Source organism: Thermobia domestica, chromosome 2 (genome assembly GCF_964235325.1).
Source record: "Thermobia domestica chromosome 2, izTheDome1.hap1.1, whole genome shotgun sequence".
In the NCBI taxonomy this organism is placed as follows: domain Eukaryota; kingdom Metazoa; phylum Arthropoda; class Insecta; order Zygentoma; family Lepismatidae; genus Thermobia; species Thermobia domestica.
Window position 1 is genome coordinate 126,672,755 of NC_137455.1, and position 27,651 is coordinate 126,700,405.

General features: G+C 35.3%; 1 protein-coding gene across 3 annotated transcripts in view; it reads right to left on the bottom strand.

The window, feature by feature from the left end:
* Positions 1-27,651, bottom strand: part of HnRNP-K (Heterogeneous nuclear ribonucleoprotein K) — a 148,293-nt gene that overhangs the window by 42,279 nt on the left and 78,363 nt on the right. For 2 of the 3 annotated variants that reach the window (XM_081745811.1, XM_081745812.1), the window contains exon 3: positions 5,221-5,295. The gene's annotated coding sequence lies outside the window, so the exon portion shown is untranslated. Of the gene's footprint in view, positions 1-5,220; positions 5,296-5,500; positions 5,523-27,651 lie in introns of those variants that run through there. The other variant, XM_081745816.1, reaches the window with a different exon arrangement.

The following is a 27,651-nucleotide window of genomic DNA, read 5'->3' on the forward strand; positions in this document are numbered from 1 at the left end:
TCCTTCAGCGATACTCATTTCTTTACGAGGGAATACCCCCTCATTCTTCCCAGTAATTCGACGGCAATACAGTATTTCGATATTAGCCTATATTTACAATTAATATCACTGTATACAATAATCACATGAGCTGTAAGTAATGTAAATTTGTCACCGCTTTAACATACATTTACGGACAAAAAAAAAAAAAAAAAAAATCCCAGTGGTGTTATTCAGTGGTTTCACTGTATTTCTAATAAATGGTAACCTAGAATCAAGATACCTAACAATTGCATTTTGTGTATTGAAATATTAGCACTAGACTCGTTAACTTTCGCTCATACTATTCTTATATGATTTCACTTCTTACAGATAAATTTGTATTCTCTTTTTCCTTTAAGTCTTCACATTTAACTCTCTTCGCTTAAACCCTCACTTTCACTTTGTACTTCTTACTCATTTTTTTTAACCTTATGGCTTCTTCAGCGATCTCTAATAAATTTGTTTATATTTCACAAGATGTTTGTATTAGCATAGTAATTTTTTCAAGACACACACACAATAGATTTCCACTCCGTTAGGGAGATGAAATATTCTATTTAAATATGGAAAATGAGTTATTTACAAAATAACTATAGATTTGGCTAAAAAAAGCAACAACATAGAATATTTTATCAGTCAGCTATGAAAGAAGTGGTTCCCTACGAATTGTGTGGAAATTAATTACCCTTAGCCCTTTTAGAATTTCCATTTTAAGGTAAATTTTAGGCTCACTCAAACAGCTACTGCTTCCTTATTATTTATCGCAGGATCACAGTTCATACCTAGTTTTCTTCAGGATAGAGCATCTTTTCCAACGGTACCACTCGCTCGTCCGTATTATACACCAGAAACTGGAGCATCAGACTTTTCGAAATTTTTTCACTCTTCTGACCCGGGTATACGTAGGGATTTTTTTTTTTAATACGAGTTCTGTACACAATACGTGTGCAAAATTTCAATCCTGCATCTTAAAAATTAAGGTCAAAAGAAATTTTTGAGTCTAAAAGTGACCCATTACATATTTTATTTATATATATATATATATATATATATATATATATATATATATATATATATATATATATATATAACTAACTCTATGACCTATGGAACCCGAAGGTTCAGTGCCGCGTTCACAAAAGCTCTCCACTGACTTCTATCCTTAGCTAATTGCATCCAGTTTCTGCTTTGTATTCCTATCTCTGCGAGATCCATCTTAATATTGTCCACCCATCTGCGCCTAGGTCTTCCTAATGGTCGTTTTCCTATGGGTCTACCAGTCAAGACTGAAAGCGTTTCTACTTTCTTCCATTCTAGCTACATGACCTGCCCACCTAAGCCTCCTAGACTTGACGACCCTAACAATGTTGGATAAACCGTATAAACTATGCAGTTCCTCGTTATGAAGCTTCCGCCATTCCCCATTCTCGTTCCTCTTGGGTCCGAATATTCTTCTCAGGATCCTGTTCTCAAATACTTTCAGTCTATGTTCTTCCCTCAGAGTAAGTGACCATGTTTCGCAACCATACAGAACAACAGGCATGATTATCGTTTTATATATTTTAAGCTTCAAATTCTTCGACAGAATTCGCGACGACAAGAGATCCTGATATAAAATTTACTGCGTTATTACTATCTGACCTAGAGTCCTGGTTCAAACGCCATTTTCTTCAATATAACAAGCCCTTCCAACGGTAGCACTTACATGTCCATGTAAACCTAAATCGGAAATTTTTCTTTAAAAAAAAAAAAAAAAATCACCCCTCCGAACACTTGCACCTCTCGGCCCCAGCTACGGGTTCACGTAGGGATCTAAAAAACCAAAGGTGCACAATCCGTATGCAAAGTTTCAATCTGGTATCTTGGAAATTAAAGGCGTGAAAAACTTTTCGAAATTTTCCTTAAGATAAAGAGACTCATCCCTCCGCTACCAAAATGCACTGGCGTGTTCTTTGGTCCACTCTTGACTTAACCAATAATAATAAAAATAATAATAATCTGCTTAAATGCCTGTTATACAACCTAAATAAGCGGTCAAAGACAACACTACGCCCGCCGTGGTATCTAAAGATACTATAAATCCTAAAATGGTTAACAGTCATTCACGAGACTATGCAATCTAAAAATTTAGCTCAGTTTTGCTGTTATATTAAACAAAATACGGAAAAATATTTTTAGGAATGCAAATACCTTTCTGACCTGTTTTTGTACTTGTCCATAACTAAGAAAAAGCTATGAAATGGCAGGATTTGTACACCTAAAATTCACAATCCCGCAATGTCTAATGTACACATGTCCAAAATTGTCGCATGTCTATAAATATGTTGTTGTAGGGATATAATTTGATAAGAAATACCGGTAGAATTCGTTATGTTGGTCTGTATATAATCAGCAAAGATTTGTAGGTGGCAAATTTCATGTCAAAAGAGCAGTACATAAGAACATTAAAACATTCTTGTTCATTTAGCAACATTTTGCTTTGCTCATTCTAATTTTCGTATTTATAGTTCTTTTCCTATGAAATTTACCACAAATATACATTTCCTGATTATACATAGTATCAGTACTAAAAGTACCCTGCAAAATTATCAAATTATATTCTTACAAGAAGACAGTTATAGATATACGACAATCATTTTAGACATGAATGTACAAAAGTGTCAAGCACATATCAAATTTACACGTCCACAATCATGCTGTTAAAGGAATGTTTATAGCAAGATAAACAATTAAAGTAACAATATTAGAAGTGATTTTAGAAATTGCGATTAATGAAAGATTCGCAAATAAACCTATACAAATTCAAGAATTATAAACAGAAGTGACTCCAGCCACTGATTCGAAGAAAACTCAGAATATTAACAGTACAAAGGAAACGAAACCTGACGTACATTCCAGTTCTGCTGTTTATTTGAAATAGTATTACATGAAGTAAAAATCCCACCACTTTCTCATTAACATTTCGCTTTCATTAAAATTTCTGGACTACGTATTCAATGCATAAGAAAAACTGCCAGATTCAAACTACGCACAAGTACATCCTATTTCATTAAAGTCTACAGATCAAAAATTAGCAACACTACACGTAAAGTAAAACATAATATTTGGATTTATCTTCAGCAATTAACCTATAATTTGGTTTGTAAAAAAATGAAATTAAATCTGAGTTTTACGTTCCACGTTTACGTCTGTTTGGCAAAAGGAGACTGATGAAGAGATGAATGAAATTGTGGAATGAAGAAAGTGGGAGGAAACGGGATAACTCCGAGAAAACCCACGCACATGGTTTGTCCACCACAAAGTTCACTTGGCGAGGGCTGGGATCGAACCCGGGACCCCAAGCACCAGGGTGAACGCTATACCACTGAGCCACCGCGGCCTCTAATTTGGTTTGTAATACACACTTCAGATGTAAGTATATGTATGTACACAATATTTGAGCATTTCTTTCAACTCAAATCGTTCAGAACTTTAAATACGTATGTCTACACCTTGATGTATATTCGAGAACCTTTATACTTCTTAAGATATGCATAGTTACATCCAGAAACCAAACCTTCACTGTAATTTATAATTTTTTTAAAAATCCACCTATTTCACAATCAATTATGATTTCCTGAATAAGAACCTTCCCGTACGGAAAAAACAAGTCGATCACTTTAATAAAACACAAAGTATTAAATCTGATTTTGAATTTAGCGTTCCTTTCAGCAGAAGGCTACATGTGAGTGGTCCTACAGCTTACCGTGTGATCCGAACCAAATGAACTCCTGCCGGAAATTAAACCCGGGTCTCCCACGCTAAAGACATCACTAAGTAGTTGAAGTGTCATCTCTAAATTAAACTAACTGTTCCTAGCGTTAACAGCCACAACTGGAACACGACACTTGTTACAAAATTTTTCACCTTTAGCACACATCTTTGCATCGAACTAGAAACGAAAGCTTTCTCGAAGGTTTCCTCCCCCCCCCCCAAATAAAAGAGCTAGGTTACAAAGAACTTGTGTGTGTGATTCTTATCCAAGTGTCACTGTTTTCCTGTAATGGATTCTACAATTAAAAAGTGCATTTACAATATTCATTACTTATTAGCTTTATGTTCAGTCTGACTATGTTCATTGGTTTCCGAATTGGCGTTTCATTGTTAAGGAAGTGCAATTATGTAACCCCACATATAAGAATGGTCATGTTTGCCTAACAACCTCTCTAAGTTCCTGTAAGTTACACATTTTACTGTATGTTTTACTTGCCTAAACTCAAACCGGTAAAATATATAAACAAACCAAGCAACAGAATTGGGTTACATCTCGTTCTCCGTTCTAGAAGCATTTTATTGTTAACTTCAGATATTCTATTTATCTTAATGTAAGTTCATTTACAAATTAAAAGCATAAACTATTACCTTAAGTATATTAGTTTAATGCTAATAAAAATGCATTATTTACAGAATTTTTTTACTGTTATATCGTGTCAAAAATGCGAAACAGGTATAAATCTCCCGCTCAAATTTTAACGGCCTCAAAGATTTTGTATATAGATAAATTTGTTCCGCGTAATCTGACAGTTTCTTTTGCTTCAAAATCTTCAGAAACTGAATTTAGGAATAAATTCTAAATTTTATAAGACTTCATTTTCAGAACAGTTATTGTTAACACTCAAATGTTCACAAATATTTTATGGCATACTCTTTAAACAATTCACTCGAATCCGAAAACTGACCACCGATTTGCCCTTTTTTCGTATCAAATAACTGACTATTCTTAATTATTGAACTTAATTATTTTTTCTTCTTTAGATCGCAGTTATTAAAAGCTTTTTCATGTTTTAATGCGAGAAGTAAGATGAGCGTGGTGTTATATCTTCACTAAAGTTCAATTCTCGGAAGTCCAAAACTTCCCAGGCAAAATTCTATTATTTTTTTCTTTCTTCAAGTTCTTGCATCTCTTATGAACTAATACGAGGAGAAACATACGTTCAAGTTAACAGCAATAATTTAGTAATATTTGTACAATAAGTGCTAATCTGCTTATAATAAATAGCTAGCAATCTTCAATGAATGTAAATGATTTTCATGAAACTATACGAACGGCAGATAACTGTTCACAAAATTTAAAAATTGTTTGATGAACTTTTGGTTCACGATAAATCGTGTGTGTGTATCCATATATGCACTAAACACAAAATTCATGCATGTACTTACCAACAAGTTCCGCAGACTGTGGGTTAAAGTTACCACTGAAGAATTCAGTATACACGGACTCAGATGTACGGTGATCTGCAAGAAGAGGAAAAGTCCACATGAAAAACAAATTTACGCAATCACGAAATGTTAATTCTAAAATACATCTCTTAAAATTATCACATTTTTAACATTCAAATCCGTATACCATGACATTACTGCGCTTATGCAATCGTTCAAGTTACCGATGTGCGGAAGGTTGCCTATATGTCAGGGCGAACTTCGATGAAATGCAACTCACCTGCGAAGTAATGTGTCTAGCACTGTTCCGTGTTCATGAACGTCCAAAAGCTGTCGTGTCACTAGTGTCTCCGTGCAGACGAGAAAATGGTAACTTTTTGTTCCATTTTGCAATTCCTCGAAAGCTAGCACTAGTGTCTATACTCGCAGGAATAAAAATGATTGGGGAAGGGGCGGAACGTACGAAGGAATACACGCCTACTAGCTATCGGCAAATGCAATTTTACACTTCCAAAACCACTTACTGGAAACTACCAAAGAAAAGCATTTCGTCCCTAATATCACCAAACGATGTCAACAAGTAAACAAGATACCTACAGTATTTCTCAACCTATTTTGAAACGTTGTTTCATATAATTTTCACCCATATATTTCTTTGTTGAAATCTTTCTTCCGACACCACAAGAGTACGCAGTCCTTGGAATTCTTCCTGCAACTTCATTGGTTCTATTAACAGAAAGACTTTCCTCATAGGCTACCTTAAAATCATGCAACGCCCTGTACTTACCACACCAGGCACGGTTAGGAAAGTTTGCATGATGTGATTGATTGTTTTGCATGTCATAAAGCCGTTGCTATGGCGACTAAAGTTCAAATCCCAAACAAATCGAAATAATCGTTCCGAGTCATTACAACAATTTTGCAGTAAAATATAATGAAAAAATCATTTTATAAATTACTTCTCTGCTCCTAACAAATTCAGTTTAAACATTAAGGCAAAATAAAAAAAAAAAAGTTTTTACCAAATTGTTTAATTGTGTAAATCGTAACTTCAAAAATTCTATGTGGAAAAAATGCAAATAAAGATTTATAAATATAAAATACTAGTGGCATCATTCAACACATTACACATTTTAGGCTCAATGTTTAATATCTTTCTTAGAAACTTCACGCAAGTCTTTTAATCTCAACATTTCGGAAGAAATTTTACACTGATAATTTTTGCAATCAAGTGACTAAGATATTTTGAAAATTAAACCTGCGTGACACTGCTATCCAATGCCACTTGTCTGCGCGCTCACGGTAAATTAGTTAAATTTCTACTTCTCGAGTGTGATATTTTAAAATAATGTGCATTAATGTATACTAACAACTTTTTCGTATTTAGAAAATAACCGTAGGACGAAACTCATTCAACCAATCTTTCAACAAGTTTATGAGGAGTTTGAGCACTAATACAGATTTCCTACTATACATACATACATATTATATACATACATATTATATATATACATATTATATATATATATATATATATATATATATATATATATATATATATATAAGCAACTTCAGGTTTGTAAATAACCTGACTAATTTGGAAGGAAGAAAAGGCAAAACTGTCTACATTTTCTCGGGTCAAACCACTAGAATTACATTCGTAAGAATTAAGAAAAAGATTAACGCTAGAGCCTATAATCATTTATTTTAGGGCCAGCAGCGTTCACTGGCCTATCTAATAATACGTGAGGTGTGCATAATTTTATGCACATAGTGGCGTAATGCGTAGTCCCTAGTTCGACTCCATCTCTTGTCAAATGGGCTTTGTGTTGAACTGTATGTGTGTAAGTTCTCAGTTTCTTTATTCCATAATTTAGTTTATCTTCACCACAGTCTCCTTTAGCCGTGGAGCATAAGTGGGAACAAAAAGGAAATACAGAGGTAGAGATGTCATGAATGTGGTAATAGATTAATATCCATGTAATAATGTGTTTCTCCGTTACAAATTACCAACCACAACTTTCCTATTTCACTTTTTCTGCTTTGTCTCAAATCTTCGAATTTAATACATTTGAGTAACATGTCTTGCTTTACACTTCAGTTTTCCAGTTTAAAGTTATTTGAAAAAAAAAAAAAATCTAAAGTGTTAGCTGGGTGACCTGTAAGAATAATGAATATTCTCCGTATTTATTTACATTATATATAAATGACAACATAAATTAGTTTAAATATAAACAGATTATGGAAATAAGTGAGGGTAGTAATGTTTGCTTTCTTATGAAACTGGAGTAATATGTAAAGCATCCATGTCGTATAAAGCACAGAACAGTGGGGGAAATCATTGGCTGGAGTAACAGACGCTGTAGGTAGTAATTATAAAACGTTTCGTGATATGGTATGGATCGAACAGTCGAGTCAGGCTCGGTTTGGTGCCTGACTGTCTGGTAGTTCCCTCACGAAATATGTTTGACACACGAACGAATTGATTCGCACATTCGAAAACGCGGCTAAGAGGCACCAGTAATGTCAACATTCGGAAGACAAACTTACATGGATTTTTTTTTTTTTTTTTTTTTTTTTTTGTACGCAGGAAATACCGAAAGTATTCTTTTATATAAGATACAGTTCAGTCCATGAACCACCATGAAAAAAATTCGAATTCACGCTGCCACATCAAAACTTTCGAATAAAGTTGCAAGCTCGTATCAAATTTATTATATTATATTATATATATATATATATATATATATATATATATAATGTTCAATAGTGCCAATATATATATTAATAGTTCAATCATGGACAATACTGAAATGCATAACAGTTGTGGGTGCACCTCGTAGTCATTCTTAAGACTGACTCAGGAAATTATTTGGCTTCTACCTGAACAGAGACAGAAAAACACTCGAACTTGTGATCCTTAAATCTTACTCTTCGATTAGATAGTTATGGAGCTAGAAATACGAGCAAGTCTTATCGATCAAACATATCTCGGAAAACTGACCAACTTTCACGTACCATAACTGTTAACGATTTATTAAACTAATCCATTTTTATGTATTAATAGATTTTTAAAAGGATATATATATATAATTAGTACACAGATAAAACAAACTTGGGTAAAACCCCAAACATGAAAATTACATGTCGAGATTCATTATGTAAGGATTAGTTTTCTCGCGACGCAAATAAACTTAAATCTTCGATGTGTTTTCTGGAAATATCAAAGAAAACTAGTACTTTAAGGGAAAAGTGGTCCATCCCACTGATCTAGTGGCTAGTGCGTGTGCCTCTGATGTAAGTGGTTCCTATCCTAGTTCCACTACTGGTGGGAAAGCACAAAATTTACTTTAATCGTCGGTCTCCTTTAACCCAAAGGAACTTGAAGGGCCCTGAACTAAAAATTCCATTTCATTTATGACATCACCTCCTGCTCTTACAAAATCAAGGATTTTATACTAATACCAGTTTAATGTTCGTAACTATACTGTAAATACTTCATTATTAGGTTTTACTTAAAGCGAAAAAAAAAAGTGAGTCAAAATACTAAAAATTTTCACTTCACATCAAGTTACAACTTCATAAGTTTCTGATCAGACATAATGTAAGCGATAATATACCTTGGTCACCAAATGTCATCTCTGACTATGGCCTGCTGCTACTACTGAATACCGCAATTACCAATAAAATTTGAAACTAATAATCTAAACGAAAAAAAAAAAATGAAATAGAGTTTTACGTCCCACGGATATGCAAGTTAGGCTAAAGGAGACAGATTATGAGTAATGAAATGGTGGAATGAAGAAAGTGGAAGGAAACGGGAAAACCCCTAGAAAACCCACGCACATTTTGTTTGTCCACCAAAGTTCACTAGGCGGGGGCTGGGTAATCTAAACGAAATTTCATAGTTCTTTCGTTACTTCATGTGTAATGTCCTACATGTGTCATTTCTCTACTAGAGGTCATTTACTCCGGTCACTACATTATTCCAAACTAGTAACTTTTATTAAATTTAGAAATGCAAAATTAGGGTTGTAATTCTAAAGCTAGGATATTTTATAGGCTAGCCATATTTACTGGACCCTCTCAAAAAACTAGTTTTATGTAGAACCAAACTGTTGGCTCCACTATCGAACTAATCTACTCAAAACTGCTTTAACCAACTGATTTTGCTTTCTCTTTTTATTACTTTCATTCACTTCAAACCCTGTCATTCGAGCAACATCTCACCCTCCTCAATCTCGATTTTATTGCCGTCTGAACTAAGAGTTCCGAACACTAATCTCGCACGGCGCCTGTGCACCAGCCAACTCCCCGAGATTAAGCTCGGATTAATAGTTAATGTTCATTAATCTTTGTGTTTAAGAACGTAAGACAACTTAAATAAGTTTCATCTTTGAAACAGTTAACATTTTTGCTTAATACGGAATTAAGCAACTCGGAAAAGGAAAACAATGGTTTAATAATTCACTACAAACTACGTGCATAATACGGAAATATTTTGACAATAATACATGATAGAACTATTTACATTTAGTATACTACAGTACTTTCACCTCTTTCATCTCGCTCACCTGCTCCACGCTATTTGACTAATTTAATACTACACATTCTAGAGGGTGCGAATAACGGTGGTTCGGTAGGGAGTGAAAAGATGCAACGATGTCCAAACCGTATTTCCTTCTCTTACCAATGCTGTGTGCCTTTCAGTAGCAGACTGAAGTAATCTAAAGAGAGTTCACTAATGCAAGGTCAAAGAACATGCACATATCTGGACCAACACTTAAAAATGGAATTCGCGCTGTAGTTAAGTCTCTCTAAGAACAGATTCCTTGTTAAGACTTTTGGAAGTTAACCCCTTTCACTATTATTTATTTTCTGAATTCTGATAATTGAAGTTATAAAAGTGTATTATAGATGGTTTATCATTATATAACTTTCAAAACATCAATATAGTAGCCCTACGTGATGCTACAATAATTTAAATTTTATGACGAGTGTAGCTCGTCATTGTGCGATTTGGCAACGGGAGGCCATGACGAGCTAAACTTGTCATTTCAGTGCAAGGGATTAATATTCATTAGTGTAAGAACGAAATTGTAAATTTACACTCAAACAGTAGATATGCTTGTCCTCCCCTCTCTCCCTCTTATACAATATAAATCTTAGTATAATTTATTCAGACTTGCACTAACATATCCATGCTATTCTGCACAATGCAGAAACTTTAAAGAGTTCGATAATATCAAGTATATGATAAGTACTTTGACGAGAGACTTATTGCACTAAAGATCAGGTCAAAAATATATACTATAGCCAATGTAGCATTCAACAACAAAGCAACCTTAATATTGGACTAAGGAAACTGATAAGTGTTATATATATGATTTAGAGACTAATGTTACGGAAGTTAATACTTACCGAGTTTCGGAATTTCGTGTTGGAGGAAGATAAAATGAACAGTAAAAAAAATGAACATTCTTCGCAGAAGGCAAATTGGATTGGACACATCTTACGAAGAAACTGTATTCTTCATACCGCTATAGAAGGGAAGACTGAAGGAAACTAGGAATAAGAACACAACTGATCAAAGATTTGAAATACAAGAATACTGCGAGTTAGAAGAGGAAGGTGAAGATCGAAAAACCTGGAAGAAACATTTCCAGGCCAAACCTAACAATTAACCTCATTAGTTTCATGAGACACCGCAGTAATTCAAGAAGTGCCGCATTCAATTTTTGGACAACGGAACTACAATTGTTTCAGAAAACCTTTCGCATACTACCACTTAATACATTTAATTACAAATTTGGAACATTTATCTTTTCTCCCATTTATTGCTAAATGGTTTATCTATAACGGTGCATTTCAATTCTTTTCGCTAAGAATATTCTCCAGTTCATCTCTTACGACTGTTCCGTCACTTCGACTTATCAAATGACAAAAATGAAAAAAATCTCAAGTTTAACGTCCCAGGATCAATTGACGCAAGTGAATGATGAAAGACTGGAATGAGAATGTGGGAGGAAACAGGAGTAGAGAAAATCTACGGATACGATGTTGTCCACCACAAACTTACCTTACCCAAATCGAACCAGGGACCCCAAGCATCAGAGGTAAGCGCTCTACCATGAATCACCGTGCCCCCTTCAAAATACAGACATTTTTCAAAAAATGAGTAATTTAGTGAAGTAACTCTCATATTACCATTCTCAATTCATGTATATTTAATCCGCTATAACATTACAGGTTTAGATCAAGCTATCAATCGTGGTCCTTAAATTATTATTTTTCATTATCACGTTTCTATTTTTCTCGATTCCCAACATATTTGTCTTTTGCCAGTGCGACAAGCGGAAAGTTGAAAACTACTGGCTTAGATGAACTGGACAAGACGGAACATAAATCTCAAAAACAAGATTCTTCTTAATTCTACCATGGGAGGTTGTCTGCAAGACCATCAATTGAACTTGAAAAACTGACTAGAAACTGAATGACTACGAAAAACATTCTTTAAGTTACATTGATGCATTAACAATTGGAGCAGCACATGTGAAAAAGCCTTTCCTTAAACGAGAAACATGATTGAGTTGAAGTCTTATTTTCAAACTATCATCCCTAGAATTTTCCGCTTCTCTACCGGCCGTTAATTTGTAACACTAACAAAGATTACAACTATTCCTACTAAAATTACAACAAATTGTCATTGTGCTGTCATTAAATTACAATCGAGAGTAACACAAGGAACTAGGGACAAAAACAGGTCTGACAGTTTTGCCATTATTTCTAATACGATGGATTATAAAGAAGTGACATCGAAGGACATTCGCCAAGATTACAGGAACTCCAGAAACCTATCCTGAAAATTTATAAATTAGTTTTTTTTTTTAAGCTTCACACGGGAGAGAAGTTACTTTTTAATTCCACTTATTCCTTTCAAGCTTTAAAATTATACTTTGTCTTCCTAAACACACTAAAATCACTTGCTACTAGTGATGAGCGCAATTGTCTTTGTCTTGCAGTTTTTGTAAGTTTTGCATACAAGACCAGGACTCTTGCACAAGTACCGGCTCAGTGGTAGAGCGTTCACCTTTAGTGCTGGGGTTCCTGGTTCTATCCCAGCTTGCACCATGTGAGCTTCTTTGGTGATCGAGACCGTGTGCATAAGTTTTCTCGGGGTTTTCCCGTTTCCTCCTCCTCTCATTCCACCATTCCATTCATTTCTCATCATATCTCTCAGCCTCTGTGCATAATCGTGCCACGTAAAACTGGATATATCCTTTCAAAACATATTAGTGGTGGTGGTGTTCTAAAACTAAAGAGAAATGTAGTATTGAACATCGGTAATTCCGTACACCATAGGTGCCGACTACATGGGTAGTATGGCCTTGGCTTCAAGGATCAAGCATCCGTTAGAAATTTTTAATGTGTGCTCAAAAAATTAATATCCAAATAACATTTTCATGACATTGACAAAAGCTTGTTTATGTGACCGCAAGCAAGTTTGATTTCGTGGGCGGGTGCTTATACGTTGAATAATTGTGTATCAATATAACTTTTAGCCTCATCAGGTATATGGCACACGAGGATTGAGCGATATAACATACAACAATAAATAACACATTCACAAGTGAGTGATTTTGTACAGTTATTTCAAATAACCTGGAGTTTGATGCTGTGTTTTTGTATTTCTAATATAGGTCAAAAGTATAAGTTGAGTTTACACAAGACATGGACAGGTGAGAAGTTCAATTTTTACTCAAATTATACTAAAATATTAAGACGTTTGATTATCATCGTTATTATTTTAATTTTTTTCTCTCTTTTTTTTTTTTTGGCCAATATTGCTATCATCATAGCTATTCTGTCACTGGCAGGTCACTTGTTGCAACTCAGAAGCTTCGATATACGGTGGTCCTCAGCTAGTCTCTTCGTTTTTAAGTACAATTTTCTGTTTTAATACCTTCCTTCACCTACAATCTCCTTTGCCCCATCGCTCTTTCCTTCCATCATACTCTTTAGCACGTCCCTCATAATACAGTTCCTTCTCAGCCAATGTCCCAACTAGTTCCTCTTTCCCCATCTAAAATAATTCTTTTCTCCCCTACTGCCACTATTTCTAACACCACCTCATTCGTTTTCCGTTCAACCCCAGCCAATTCTCTCCCTTTCTTTAAAGAACCCAATCTTTTCATCGCTTTTGCATAATGTCCATGTTTCTGTTCCATAGAGTACATATTGAAATCAGTAAAATAAAATATCAATATTTAATTGGAAGTTTGTTCAATACAAAGATTAGCTAATCTTGGTTGAAAAATATCCGACGCCTTTAGTGTAAAAATAATTTAGCAATCTGTGCTATTTAAATAATCCGTGCCGTCTTTATTTTCTTTCATGCGTCTCCCCAATTTGGGAACTAGTGGAGTATTGAATCTGTTTAAAAAAAAAATTATAAAAAGATTACGAAACGTTGTAATTTATCTTTTAAGCAGTGAAGCGTGGGGACACATTGAAAAAAAAAAAAAAATACAGGTTGTTGTATACTATCATACTTACACGAAGGTAAACTATATTTCATTTAGACACATACATTATGTTTCCGTTACTATTGGCGCATTGTAGAATTTATCCAGAGTAAAATTTACATATGAAAGACAAGATTTCTTAAAAGGAAGACTTGCAAAACCAAGGCCAAAGGTTCCAGCGCAAGACCAAGACAAAGACCACCTGGGTCTTTGTGTTGGTCTTGCATTTGCTCATCACTACTTGCTACAAACAATATAAATTACATATATTTGTAAATTATACTCGAATTCCCGAAAATATGAAATCGTTCTGATTTAAAAATACTGAACTTGAGTTTAGAAAGAAGGGCATACGAAACTCTTAAGGAAACACATTGTAAGAAACAATACTTGTATTAGAAGATTGTAAGTTTATCAAACAAACTAAGGAATCTATATGAAGGTAGAAAAGGCTTGACGGTCTACGTGTAGGAGTTTATGCTAGTTGCTTACCTTACAGTGGGTTTAAAAAAAAAGTATTTGGACAGCTAGACCTAGGATGAAAACAAGAAAATACCATATATGCAAGACAGCATAGAACAAAAGATAATTGGGGTATTAACACCAGAGTTATGATAGGTTTGTCGCCTATTCAAAACTGCCATGTACCCCATCTGACAGCCGTGAGTGGAGGAAATAGGTAGGAGGGTAGCAAAAAGTATTTGGACAGCGCTGTGATTGCGAACAAATCACGCAAAAATTGGAGCTGAAAAGTTGCTTCAGTGCATCTGGGTAGTCTACAAAGTAGAGTGAGGCAGTTCATAGCAGCTGAAGACGAAACCAGTACCATGGGGAAAAAAGAGAACTTTAGAGGAATGAAAATTGTGAAATTGTATGGGGAAGGTAAAAGTTACCGAGAAATTAGCCGTATAGTGGACAAGTTACCTTCCACTGTTTGTTATATTATCAAGAAACAAAACAAGAAATACTACAAAATAAACCGCGAACAGCCCGACCAAGGAAGCTAAATCCCCGTCAAGAAAAGTACATCATTAGAACTGTAAAGAAAAATCCACGAACATGTGCAAGAGAGATCGCCACATTACTCGCCCAGGACATGCAAGTCAATGTTACACCTCAAACAGTAAGAAATACACTTAAAACAGCACGTTTTCGAGGATGTGCAGCAAGAAGAAAGAAAAAAAAAAAAAAACATTTCCCAAACAAACAGAAAGAAAAGACTAGAATTTGCAAAGAAGTCCCAAAATGAACCTGTAGACTTTTGGCACAACGTGATTTTCACCGATGAAACTAAAATGAACTCATTTGGAAGTGATGGATACCAACATGTGTGGCGAAAGAAGAATAAAGCATTCGAAAACCATAATATTGTTCCAACAGTTAAACATAGCAGCTGTTCAGTGATGGTGTGGGGGTGTGTAAATGCTAATGGAGTGGGAAATATCCATGTGATTGATGGTATTATGACTGCGAGAGTTTATTTGGAGATCTTAAAATCAAACTTAAAGGATAGCGCCCAAAAACTTCGCTTGGGTGATAAGTGGCTGTTCCAACAAGATAACGACCCCAAGCACCGAGCTTACGAGGTTTGCCAGTGGATCCTTTATAATACACCCCACTATCTGGAAACTCCGCCGCAATCACCAGATTTGAATCCACTGGAGAACTTATGGTTTGAACTAAAGAAAAATGTCCGTAAACGCAACCCTACCAGCAGAGAACAGTTGATTCAGTATGTTCGACAGGAATGGGCAAAATTTGATTCCACCATTTGTTGTAAATACATCAATTCAATGCCAAAAAGTCTTCAAGCAGTCGTCGCAGATAAAGGGTATCAGAAAGTACTGAGAGATTGTTTTCATTTCATAGCTTTATGTTCATTTTTTCGTTGTGTCCAAATTGTTAACTTTCATTCGATATTATGGTGTATAATTTTCAGATTTGTTAATATGTATACGTGCAAATAAAAGACCGTAATTGCCCCTTGTTTCCAACATACAATCCAATCTATTAACTTGTTATGTACGCTGCGAAGTAGCGGCTTTGTTTTTGTGCAAGATGTCCAAATACTTTTTTTACCCACTGTATATGTCAAAGAATTCCAGTAATGTGACAGTTAACCAGGAATATGTTCAAAACTCATTATCTTTCAATTAACTTAAGGTAATTGATCAATTTTTTTTTTTTAAATATCAATTCTTGAAATTTATACTGACAGTACACTATACTCAAACTGAGTACTTAAAACAAAAGTTAGTTTTAAATTTTTTTTGTCCCAATCCAACACACCAGCTTCCACTTTGTGTAATGTGTCACAATATAACTAGAACATTATAAGCCCAATATCTTTTAGATAGACAAATTCCAACTGATGTAATGTGACGAATTTTCTTCAAAACGAACATCAAAACGCCTGTTGCAATGGTTTTCTGCTTTTTCGACAAACAGATCGATAAAGACCACCTGGCACGTCCAGGTAGCCTGTTCGCGTCACGTCACATGACCTCACTTCCGGATGCGTTCCGACTCAACATGCTATTTAGTTCGGATCTCTCAGATTATAAGTGACCAAACTTCTTGCAAGAGCGGGTAAAATTGAAAGTGTTAACGAAGTGTATCGTTAGCTGATAATTTGTAAAATAAATTTATCGAGTTTAAATCTCCTGAAAACAAAATTAAAACTGGCATTTCTAAATATACAATTCCAGTACAAAGTAAATACACAAAGTAACTGGAGTAACTTTGTATCATTTGTCTGTTTTTAATGTTAAACTGAAAAAAATCCCAATAAGCAAACTTCCTGAATGTCGACTTCACGCTTCTCAAAATATTTCAACTCTAAAGCGACTATTACATTTTAGTTGCTTGAATCAAGAAAGACTAATTGTATTGCAGATATCTGGATAAGCCTTTTCTCTCTATTCAGTTAATTTTATCTCACAGATTCGAACAATTCAAATTGCACTTCATCTTACGTAGTTTCACATCGCCTTCTGGCTTCGTATCACGGCGTTTAACCACATTTTGTCCAAATTGACGGAAAGCACTACGGGATTCGAGGTAGTGACCTTCCATTAGGCGAAGCAAAAACGCTAACCGATAAGCTACGCTGTCCCCCACTTATGAACACTAAATTGAATGGTGGATAAATTTTCTTACCCTTTATATTTGATCCATTCAGGCTTGTTAAAAACCCAGGTTTAAAAAAGTCTAGTGAGAGTAATTCGATAAAATTGAATTTTATTCTTTATGTATTTAAAACCACACTCCTACTTAAAACACTATTTAAGCGTCAATGTTCTATTGCACCTATGGAACTATGAATCTGCTTCTAGGGCCGCGGTGGCTCACCTTTGACACGGGTTTCTGGGTTCGATGGTAGACAGTGTGCTTGGGTTCTAAGTTTTTCAGTTTCCTTCCACTTTCATCCATCTCATTCTAATCGTACATTCGTACATAAGTGAATAATTGAACTCAAAATTTGATTGGAAGAATTGAAAGGTTGGATTTTTTTCAATTCTCATTTGCAGTTGCCAATTTGCTTTCTTATACATTTATGACTAAAGGGTCTTTGGAACATACGATAATTGTATATGCCATATAGTCCATATATGCAAAATCTGTCATTAGTACTGATGTGAGAAGACTCAGGTATACTTTTAGTAATTTCCTTTTAAGTGAAGCATTTCTGATTTGCACTTAACTGACACAGAGAAAGATATTTTATTATATGTTTGTACTAACGTGCGAGTATGTTCTACAAAAATGCTGAGACATGGGCCCCCTTATTTTTAATGAGTTATATGCCAAGTTACATCTTCCGAACTTAAAGTCGTGATACTAAATTCTTCGCCTAGATTTTGGCCCTCAGCTCCCCCCTTAGAATACGCAATTTAAAGACAAAACCCAATTTGAGGTACGTGACAACTACATCCAAAAATTCATTCTAAATAGTTTCTCCATGATGGGATTACAAGGTACTTTTCATTTTTAAATAAGAACACTTACAACCAATTTGATCGATCGCAACCAAAATACGTTACGTATCATTCCCAAACAGTTTTTTAATGGTATTGTTCTGGTGATATTTAATACATATTTTAAGCCAATTCTGAAATTATACATTTAGTAAGAAAGACTACTAAAGAAAGTAATTATGAACACTGAGGTTATTTCAAACCAAGTTTAGCATTGTACTTTCGGAAAAATGAAATAATCTTTGATTGAAAGGTTTATGTCCCACGGTTATGCCGGTTAGGCTAACAGAGACAGTGATGAGAAATGAAAGAAATGGTGGAATGAAGAAAGTGGGAGGAAACGGGAGAACCCTAAGAAAACCCAAGAACACGGTTGTACTGGAGATGAATACTTTTGTATGTTTTAGTGCCCCAAAAATACTGCGGAAAAAGCCAACCACCCTGTCCACACTCCAATTTAAGCACAAAGCTTGACCAGCAGGATCATATTTTGGAAGTTCTTGACAAGATCGTTAATTACTAACAGCCATACGCACTCCTTTGAATTGGAGAGGGGATTAGCGATACTACTCCTTAAAATATGCAAACAACTTAAATCATTGTTCCCTTTTTAATAGTTCTATTCCCTTTTGCCCCGGGGTTGTTAATGCGGTATCACGATAAAATCCAATAGCGATGATTTTATTGAAACTGAGGAAAGGGACAAGTCGAAGATAACCTAAAATTTGTTTTTAAAAATCAATTTCATCACCACTATTTGTATTTTACATTAGCTACTTTCCCATATACTCGGAACAGGGAAATATAATTAAGAAAAAAAAAATACTGAATGGAACAAGATATTTTCATATCCCAACTCCAAAGCCTTGTGAAATGGAATACACCAGTTGTTTCAAGTTTTTAGATCACGAGACACTTAAGAGGTTAAGAGTATCGACATATGGAATGATAGAAATGAGATTAGTATTAACTTACCACGTAAAGAAAAGTTGAATTATAGAGTAAAATTTAACACACATTCTGTTCTAGTTGGCAGTGGAAACATTCTGTAAAATGTATTTTTGATACGACCGATTTCATTTCAAATCGTCCAGGCATCAGACAATTTTACATATTATATATATATATATATATATATACCGTCAAATGGGGTGAATAGAAACACATTTTTGGCTATATGAGAATATAAGTCTGGTAATGTTAAAGATTTCGCGTATCAGATTATTCCAAAAGAAAGGTCTTAATATGCTAATGAATTTCAGTAAACGTCATATTAATTTATCAACTCCACTTTTCTTCACCTTGATTTTTCTTAATGCTTTTATTCACCCCTACCCATGGGGTGAATAGAAACAATTACTTTATTTTCATTGTTGTTTCTTTTATACTATTGGAAAGGTAAAAAAGAAACAGCGTATTTGTTGAAACGAACTATTTATTTGATACCTGCAAGATATTAGTTCAATAAGACCAGTATTACATAAGTTACAAACTTATAAAACAATACAATGCACAATATAGGTATAAACGACCATATAGTTTTGATGATATTTGAATAAGATTTAAACCACTGAAATCATCAGGGAAACTTATCATGAGTTGAGTTGATTTTGAGGTTTACGTCCTGTTCAGCAACGAGGCTATATGAGACGTGGACCTACTGATTAACGTAGAATCAGAACTACATGAGCTCCCGCCGGGAATCGAACCCGGGTCTCCCACGCCAAAGGCGCGTACGCTAACCGCTTAGCCACGAAGGGGCCCGAAAGTTATCATATACTTAAAGCGTGCTGACGAACTCCTAATAAAACCCAACAGTTTCGTTCTGAAAATTTCATTGTTTATGTGCTCTCTTATAAAACACTCCCACATATGCATCATGTTCCCATTTTCGCACTTGGGTGCTGAATAGTCTCATCGAGTTTTAGCTTCTCATTTTACCACAGCAAAATCACCAGCTTTAGAAAACCATCATCTAGTTCGTGATCGTCTCGAATGTTGTCTTCTGGAGTGTTGTCTTTCTCCTCTTCCGACAATACAAAGGTAGGTTGAGTTTCGTTGTGATTTGATGAAAATGTATCATTTTCAGAAAACAAACCAAAACTCTTACCAGAAACATCTATTCGTACTCTCTTCTTCCCTTATTTAATTTTTTCATCTTCTCTCATGCTCCTGAGAAGATCCATAAGGGAACGGTTTACAGTCTAAGATGACTTTTGCTGTTCTGTTTCTTCTCGTTCATTGTCTTTTTTTGGCAACATCCTCAGTATTTGGTCTCGACAAAGGGGAAAAATTCCACACTTTTCAAATCCAGCCCTGATATTTTCCTCCTTCAGTTTCACACTTTTTTTCAGAAGACTTGGAAATTTGTTCTTAGAGATGGTTGATACATTCCTATCAGGTCCTTTTTTCTGCTCCTCAAGAATTTTCCACTCCTTGAGGAATTTCAAGAATTTCCCAAGAAGTGTTTCTATTCACCCCACTAATTAAAAATCATAACAATAACCCAGTAAAGTTAAATTTTGATTAAAAATAATTTACAAAAGGAAAACTTTTACTATGAACGTCAGTAAATGAAACAACAAACTACAAAATAGGCATATGTTCAAATGCAACAAATATGAAAATGTCATACTTACCAAGAAAGTTTAAGGAGCGCTAAAATACCGTGTAAGATTTCAGTAACACATTAATGCTACTGCCGTCTACCTCAGTGTTCCCAACTCAGTAAAACATTTTGTCTCTGCCCTGGACACTTTAGCCGTATAAGACTATGTTAAGAAATTTCAGTTTTCTTGATTAATTTATCGTCCAGATAAATCCAAAACTAATCTGGGAGTTTTGTTTCTATTCACCCCTATGTTTCTATTCACCCCATTTGACGGTATATATATATATATATATATGGTCTAGGAATTAATTCGTGCGGTTGGTACGCACACATTGAAGCTGTAGTACAAACACAAAATACATAAATACCTTAAGAAAAATATTGTCCATCGCTAGCCACCACTTTCGCCCATCTGTCAGGCAATGTACGGATTCCGTGGCGAAAGAAGTCCTCATCCTTGGAAGCGATCCAGTCAGAGACCCATGTTTCGATATCTTCTGAAGAAGTAAACCGCTGTCCAATCAAATCGTTGTTCATGCAATCGACCAAGTAGTAGTCCGAAGGAGCAACGTCTGGTGAATACGGCGGGTGGGGTAAAACTTCCCATCCGACATTTTCTAAATAGGTTTTGACCGGTTTTGCGACATGTGGGCGAGCGTTATCATGTTGAACAATAAGTTTATCATGTCTGTTCTCCCATTCTGGTCGTGTTCTGGCCAGAGCTTGCTTCAAACTCATTAATTGTCGTCGATAACCATTAATTGTCGTCGTGTCGTTAGAAATCACCACTTCTAAACCGTGCAAACCACTTCTGACACGTTCGCTCAGCTAGAACATGGTCACCATACACTTCCACCAAAATACGATGACTTTCAGTCGCACTTTTCTGCATGTTAAAGTAATGCAGCAGGACACCCCGCAAAAACACTTTATCAGGCACAAATTGCGCCATGTTCACTTAACTACAAACTGGTGTTGTTGACGCTTTAATCCACTGCCCTATACTACGAACGATACGCGATGACAGGGGTTTGCAACACATGTGTGGATACACGGAACTGTGGGACGCTCCGTTCGTTGCGCCATCTCTTGTCCACCCGCACGAATTAATTCCTAGACCAAATATATATATATATATATATATATATATATATATATATATATATATATATATATATATATGTGGGGGGGGATCTACATGCAATAATATTATACCCATATTTTTTTCTTTTTGCTGAATTTTTCCTTCGATACAGCATATCAAACTGTCTGCCCTCCTCTCGTATTGCTCGAAAAACTGAAAAACATGTCAAATTAAAAGTTTTATTGTAAAGAAACTAGTGTACTTAGTAACATAATCGCAATAGCAGGAAGAGTATAAAGTTGTATGTTTCGGTGGAGGACCAAAATCAGTATTGGTCCAATAGGAATCGCGCAATTCACTCGCAATGTTGCCAACTTTGGTGAATTATTTGTTAACTTCAAACTTTTTTTGCCTTCACGAGCAACATCAACCATCTGCTTCTAGCATCGAAATCCACTCCATAAGGTCTTTTGAAAATGTAAAGGACTTACGTTTCTGATTATTACATCCCACGTTATAGCATGATGAAAATCTGAAAATTTCATTAAGACGCCACGTTTGGATGCCATTTTCTCAAAAACCCCACTTTTTTAAAAATCTGAATTTTTTTAAATGTATTGGAGACGTACCTAAGTATTTAATATCCATTAACCGTCCATGCGGCTGTAGTTCCTAACATTCACAATTAATTATTGAAACTTCGATTTTTGTATTTGGAATATAAATATTTCCTATGGGCATTTAGGTCCTATACACACAGCGATTTGAAAGGGAGTACGAAAATTTTGAGAGATGAATCCTGACATCAAATCCAGTAGAAAAGTTCCTATAAACATGAGTCGAATTTCACTTCGTTTTCGAGTTACTGGGTTTCCAACTCGGGACCCAAAATCGGCTCGCGACAATGGAAAATAAACTATAAATTTCGCGTTAAATCAGAACTGATGATGAAGTTCAGAAAGTTGATTTGTATCAATATAACAATTTTTATGTGCGTTGCAATTCGGGTGCCAGTGTTGCCAACTTAAAACTTTTGTTTCCAAATGACTACGTGCTTTTTATTTGATATTTATTAATGATTGTTAACATCACATGAAGCACACTTTTACCCACAGTACCACAGTTTTCGAAAACTTACATGTATTTCATTAAAAGGTTTTATCTCATGGGTTATTGATAGTTTGCAACATTAAGTGTGAATTTACTTGATGTCTGCCATCATTAGTAAAACCAAAATGTCGAATAAAAACTACGTCTATGTAAGTTGTTGTAATAAAGAATATTTATTTTTTATTATTGCAAAACCTCTCGTAACTCCGCGCATCAAGTTCGAAATTGTTCAAGAAGTTCTGCTGCAAGCAGTGTTAATTTGAGGGAAAAGCCGTTAAATCTACGCGATTCGACTTCCAGGATAGTGACAAAAATTTTTCCGATTAGCGACTTTTGTACTGCGAACAGCATGTCCTGTAATCAAGTGCTATTAGCTCGAATCAGTTCAGATATATATTTATTTTCCTTTTGCTTATTTAACTCAGCACGTGTGTTCACAAACTGAAAGTACATAGCATTTATCTCCAAATTCCTGCTGGCCTCGGTGGCTCAGTGGTGGAGCGTTCACTTCTGGTGTTTGGGGTCCCTGGTTCGATCCCAACCTCCGCCAAGTGAACTTTGTGGTGGACAAACACCGTCTGCGTGGGTTTCCTCGGGGTTCTCCCGTTTCCTCCCACTCTCTTCATTTCACTATTTCATTCATTACTCATCACCGTCTCCTTCAGCCTAACCGGCATAACCGTGGAACATAAAACTCAAAGATTTAATTTAATTTCATTTTCCAAATTCCCGCTTTGATTGCTGTTACACCTTGCCCTCTAACGAGGACCAACTCCAACCTTTAATATCCTTTAGTTTGCAGAGCTTCCGTTTAGAGGCACAAATAATATATTACCAATAACAAGCTGATTATATGTAGAAGCGTGAGTAGAAGTGGAGTATGTAAGATTTTTTTCTTTGCATTTTTTTTAAAGAGAAGGACGAAATTTCACGAATATTTTCTAGCGACATTTCACCCAAAATTGGATACATTTCCTATTTAGCGACATTCTGTATCTACTTGTTGGCAACAATGGATGCAACCACAAAACTGTTTATTACATGATTCGGTGTCGTGAACATCGTCCTAGTGTTCTCTGGAACCATGAAAATTGTTTTCACTGGCAACATGACATTGTAGTGCACTAGTTACGGTGTTTGTGTGAATAACAATGAAGAAGTCCTGTTACAGTAAGGACCGTATTAAATGTGCTGATTATTCTAAAAGGCATGATTGTGTACAGAAAGAATTCTTGACAAATTTATTTTACGGTAAAATATATGTATTGCGTACAGCGTGTCTGCCAAAACTTAGTATTATAAGAGGATGATTATTTGTGTAAAGGGTGCTTTGAATATTTAACGTGAATGTGTGCGAGATATTTGTGACCACGGAAGAAGGTGTAAATATGAAATTATGCACCAGCAAGATAAAGAATTTGTTCCTCTGAATGTAGATTTGGAAACTATTAACCAGACAGTTAACATGCTAAACATGAATGTGTCGCCATTAAAACGGCCGTTATCGGTGAAACAGACTACGGTGAAGGATTCACCTCTCAAAATTTTTCATACTGCCTATCAAATCACGTTGTGTACAGGACACAAATAATCATCCTCCCCTAATGTTAAGTTTGGGCAGACATGCTGTACGCAATCCATATATTTTACCGCAAGATAAAATTTTTGTCTAGAATTCTTTCTGTGCACAATCCTCTTATGGATTTTAGCATAATCAACATATTTAATAAAAGTAAAAGCACATTAAGAGCAAATAAAGAAACTAAGTCTATCTGATCGATAACAAGAAATGATATAAAGTACAACGACCTGATAAGTACGGTTCTGTATACCACTTTTGGGCCACCCTGTATGTACGTATTTTCCAAACAAAACGGGAAGGTAGAAAAAAAAAAGGAGTTACAATTACTACAATACCATGACCATATCTCGTAAATCCCGTACGGTTAGAAATATGAAAATTGGTAGGCCTATTTAGGCTTTTAATTTAAAAAAATAAATATTTCTTTTTTTTTCTATTTCCCTTAGAAGGGAAGAAAAAGGTGGGGAAAAGTTTGCGGGTTGTTACAATAAGATAGCACATCTCGAAGTCCGTAAATATTAGAGATGTTAAGAGATATGAAACCAGGTATATAAACTGTTTAAAACCCGAGACATGCCAAAGCATTTCCGGAAATTCCGCCATTGCTTCCCGAAATTTCGTTTTCAACAACAATTTTAAAAAAAGCAGCAATTTCTTTTTCTCAAGATTGGCTTAGAGGTTGTCAGTCTCTTCAAGGCAACAGTAGGTGGGGTGAATCATTTGAAATGAATTCAAGAGTAGTTGCGTGGTCTCAGCTATTCGAATGCTATCTATTAAAATGCTACAATAGCAATTAAAAGCGCCTGAGCTCCAACCTATAACTTTGGCTTTCAAATCTTTCATTTGCGGCTGTGTGATTTCACGTTTAACAGAGAAACATTTTGAGCATTTGTACTTTAGTCTAAATTAGTTAACTATCTTTTTTCATAAAGTTTATGATATAAAATTATTGTCCAAAGACTTTGTATTTTAATAAGCCTTCTCTAAAATCAATGCATGTGAATTGTGCTTCCATCTTCCGAGTTCTTTTAAACTATATTTATATGTTTGTGGTCAGTATTTTCGACAATGAGATCTCGGAAACTACAGGCTCTAGAAAGATAACTTTCACTGATCGATTGCAAATTTTGCGTAGATTATCCAGTTCTAATTGAATATTCAAAAACCATGGCTATTCTTTCTTTATTACATTTTTAGAGTACACTGGAAGTCTTGAAATTAAGAAAAAAGCATATCCTATGCGTTATACATTCCAACACCATATTGTATATTGGGGTTGCATGTCTCAGGCGTTTGTTTCATAGCCAAATAACAATGAAAAAGAAATGAAAAAATGAAATTAAGTTTAACGTCCCATGTTTATGCCGGTTAGGCTAAAGGAGGCTGTGATAATGAGAAATGAGTGAAATTGTGGAATGAAGAAAGTGGGAGGAAACGGGAGAACCCCGAGAAAACCCACGAGCACTGTTTGTCCAACACAGTCCACACGGCGCGAGCTGGGATCGAACCATGGACCCCAAGCACCGGAGGTAAACGCTCTACCACTGAGCCACCGAGCCCCCCAACAATGAAAAAGGATAACCATTTCTGGATTCTAAGATAAATCTATTTTTTGAGTGTTTTGCCCAATGAACACCATATATAACTGACATTATAATTAATTGTATATGCAATGTATTTGCTTATTACATACTGCATGCTAGAAAGAAAACACTGCTCATACATGAATTAGAAATACCAACCGGAAGTAGGCTCAAATCTTGCAAGTGGTACAAGATACTGAAAAAAATAATCGAAAAAATCTCCCCTTTATTATACCCCTTGCAGTTTTTTTTTTTTTTTTTTTTTTTTTTTTTTTTTTTTTTTTTTTTAAATCAAGACGTCTTTCACTTATGTACATGTCCTTTACAGACACATGTTGTGAGGAATGAAGGAGATTTATGCTCATGCGAACAGGGACGTACGCAGGAATTTATTTCAGGAGGGGTTCAAAGCTTTACGGGGGGTCCAAACAATTGCATGCTAAATTGTATTAAAAATTGCAAAATTGCCCCTAAAATTAAATTTACAAAAAAGTCCGGACTTCGGGGGGTCCGAACACCCAGGACCCACCCCCTACGTACGTCCCTGTATGCGAATGATGCACTGTGTAGAGAGCGCAGGTTCAGCTAGTTTAATATTAGAAAGATTTGTTCCTGAATATATAAAATGCCAGAACTTTATGACAAGTTCTCTAGTATCTTTCACATGATTCTGTACACGGAATTAAATGACAAAAAATGCGAACATTTTGAGGAGGGGAGAAGATAAATTATTTGTTTCTCAGTCTCAGGACACCCCAGCTACTATCAGCATTCAACATTACCAAAAGCATTATTTTTCCCTTCATGCGCTAGCTACGGTGTATTTCGCGTAACGATATGGTATACGAAACACACTAACATCACACTTATCCAGAAATAACTAGCCTTGGAAACGACTTGCTAAATGTTAACATTTTATTCTATTTTTGTATGTCATTCCTATTAATTACAAAAGTGATCTGGTTCAGTGATGTGAGATGTTCCTGGTTCGATCCTATGCCATGTATGGTATACTCCATTTCCATTAACCACCCGTCTTAATTTAAAGATCATTGAAGTGGGATGTTAAACTAGAAATTTTATTTTATAAAAAAAATCTATGATCGCTGTACTTTACTTTGGCAAGCTTACTTCAGTTTTTTTTTTTTTTTTATTCACCAGTAACAATATATCAAGCAGTGTTCTTTCCTTAAGCAATATCGACAATACTTTATTTCTTTATCGAGCCAGCTAAGGAATTGATATTACATAATTACAGTGGGATAAGACATGGTATTAAAGTTCATTGGAAACCTACTTAGAGCAACTCGAGAATTGCTAAAACTAGTTCTAAAAATTAAAACCTCAAGGGCGGATAAGTGAAAACTTCAGGAACCGGAACCTTTACGAATTTTATTAATATATTTGAACACACTAATATATTAATGATTATTTCTCAAAATCTGCTGAAGAGACAATCATCTTACAGCATACAACTTTGCTGTTAACTACATCAAGGAAACTAAATATCAAGGTGGTTTAACGCTACTTCAAGTAGAGCCAACCATATCAACCGAATTTCTTTTTTATCCTGTACATTTTTCTCTGAATGGTTTTGTTAGATCTCTAGAAGTCTACACCTACTATTCATTTGCTTACTAAATTTTTCATGATAGCTTCATCATAAAATTTGTATTTAGGGAGCTGTTATCGTGTCAAACTGGTGCGCTGTTGGTTTGTGATTGGTGGTTGCCGTGGATACCAACCCACTCTGCGGACAAACTTTCGTTCTACGCACGCAAACAGGTCATCAACCGGACGCGCTCAATTCGGAAAACCCTTTAGCTAATATGACGAATTTGTTCGGTTATGTTCGGCTTTCCTCGTGCGCACAAACGAACTATCCATTTCTTAAGAAATAACAAGGGGCCAATTTCCAGCCTTCGATTCCATCAATTATCCTTCGAAGCCATGATATTA